We start from the raw sequence: 2697 nt of genomic DNA on the forward strand, positions 1-2697 counted from the left end.
CTCGACGTAGTCGTCCGTCCCGTCGAAGGCCAGCGCGCCGCTCCCGTCGCGGCCCGTCGTCGCCGTCGCGCCGTTGATCGTCCCGTCGAGGCTGCCGTCGCTGTCCTCGGCGGCCGTGCCGTCGTCGAAGGAGTAGTGCGCGACGAGCGACGGGTCCGACGCTTCGCAGTCGTTCTCGTACCAGGCGATCGTGTCGTCGTCGGCGGACGCGGACAGCGCGTCGACGTCGCCGTCGCCGTCGACGTCGATCGCGTAGACCGACGTCGCGAGGTTCGCGAGCGTCGTGAGGACGTGCTCCGTGAAGGACTGGGACCCGTCGTTCTCGTGCCAGGCGACCGTGTCGTCGTAGGGGGAGCCCGAGAGCACGTCGACGTCGCCGTCGCCGTCGAGGTCGATCGCGAAGACGGCGTAGGCCCCGTCCCGGTCGCTCGCGACGACGAGCTTCGTGAAGGACTGGGACCCGCCGTTCTCGTACCACGCGACCTCGTCGCTGCCCTCGTCCGCCGAAAGCGCGTCGACGTCGCCGTCGCCGTCGACGTCGACGGCGAAGACGGCGTAGGTGTAGGACGCGAGCGTCGTGATGACGCGCGCCGCGGGGAAGAACGAGCCGGCGCCCGCGTTCTCGTACCACGCGACGGTGTCCTCGTACCAGCCCGCCCAGAGGACGTCGACGTCGCCGTCGCCGTCGACGTCGATGGCGAAGACGGACCAGGCGCCCATGGCCAGGACCGAGAGGGTGTGCTGCGTGAAGGACTCGGACCCGTCGTTCTCGTACCACGCGACCGTGTCGTCGGCGGACGACGCCGAGAGCAGATCCACGTTGCCGTCGCCGTCGACGTCGATCGCGACGGTCGAGCGGACCTTGACCGCCGTCAGCGTGACCGCGCGCATCGTGAAGGACTGGGATCCGTCGTTCTCGTGCCACGCCACCGTGTGGTCGCCGGACGACGCCGAGAGCACGTCCACGTCGCCGTCGCCGTCGACGTCGACGGCGAAGACGTCGAAGGCGGCGCTCGCGAGCGTCGTGATGACCCTCGCGGTGAACGACTCGGACCCGTCGTTCTCGTACCAGGCGACCGTGTCGTCATTGTAGGAGGCCGACAGCACGTCGACGTCGCCGTCGCCGTCGACGTCGATCGCGAAGACGGAGACGACCCTGTCCGCCAGCGACGTCGTGATGACGCGCATAGCGAAAGAGACGCTGTCGCAAGAGACCTGCGCGGCGCGGGAGTCGGGGGCGGGAGCGACAAAGAGGCGCCGGGGGGGGGGGGGGGGACCGTCGGCCGCGGCGTCGGGGCGGCCATCGGCGCGCGGGACGTCGTCGGCAGCGCCATCGGGGGCCTCGAGGCCGTCGGCGCGACGCTGGACGACGGCGCCGTCGTGGGCCGTGGCCCGCCGCAGTCGTTCTCGTACCAGGCGATCGTGTCGTCCCTGGACGACGCCGCCAGGACGTCGACGTCGCCGTCGCCGTCCACGTCGATCGCGTCGACGGATTTGGCGTATTCCGCCAGCGTCGTGATGATGCGCGTCGTGAAGTGCTGCGCCCCGTCGTTCCTGTACCAGGCGACCGTGTCGTCGTAGGTGGACGCCGACAGCACGTCCACGTTGCCGTCGCCGTCGAGGTCGACCGCGTAGACGGCGTAGCCGTAGTCCGCGAGCGTCGTGATGATGCGCTCGGTGAAGGACTGGGACCCGTCGTTCTCGTACCAGGCGACCGTGTCGTCGCCCTCGCGCGCGGAGAGCGCGTCGACGTCGCCGTCGCCGTCGACGTCGATCGCGTAGATGCCGCGAGCGGAGCTCGCGAGCGTCGAGATGATGCGCTCGGTGAAGGACTGGGACCCGTCGTTCTCGTACCAGGCGACGGTGTCGTCCCAGCTCGACGCCACGATCACGTCGACGTCGACGTCGCCGTCGATGTCCATCGCGTAGAGGGCGCGCGCCGAGCCCGCGAGCGTCGTGATGATGCGCTCGGCGAAGGACCAGTCAGACCCGCTGTTCTCGTACCAGGCGACGGTGTCGTCCATGACCGACGTCGACAGCGGGTCGACGTCGCCGTCGCCGTCGACGTCGATCGCGAAGACGGAGTGGGCGTGGGTCGCCGAGTACGTGATGATGCGAAATGCGAAGGACTGGGACCCGTCGTTCTCGTAGCACGCGACCGTGTCGTCGTCCGTGGACGCCGCGAGCGCGTCGACGTCGCTGTCGCCGTCCAGGTCGACCGGGAAGACGCCGTAGGTGCTGGTCATGTAGGTCGTGATCACGCGCTCCGAGAAGGACTGCGACCCGTCGTTCTCGTACCACGCGACGGTGTCGTAGGAGGAGACCGCCGCCAGCGCGTCGACGTCGCCGTCGCCGTCGACGTCGGCGGCGACCACGCACCACGCGCTGCCCGCGTCATCGTCGACGACGCGCTCGGCGAAGGCGACGGTCCCGCAGCGCGCGGTCGGGCGCCTGCGACGCGCGGCGGCGGTTTCGGGGGGGGCGCCGGGGCGGCGCGCGCGCGCGGACGCCGGGCGCGCGACGGCGTCGGCGCGATCGACGGCGCGGGCGCCAGCGTCGGCGCGGGCGTCGGGCTCGTGGTCGGCGCGGGCGTCGGGCTCGGGTCGCAGTCCTGGCCGTCGCTGCTCGGCTCGTAGCCCGCGGAGCAACTCGTGATCGTGGAGCAGATGTCGATCTTGTGCCGCGTGTAGATCGTCC

This window comes from Aureococcus anophagefferens (assembly GCF_000186865.1).
Source record: "Aureococcus anophagefferens unplaced genomic scaffold AURANscaffold_4, whole genome shotgun sequence".
NCBI lineage: Eukaryota > Pelagophyceae > Pelagomonadales > Pelagomonadaceae > Aureococcus > Aureococcus anophagefferens.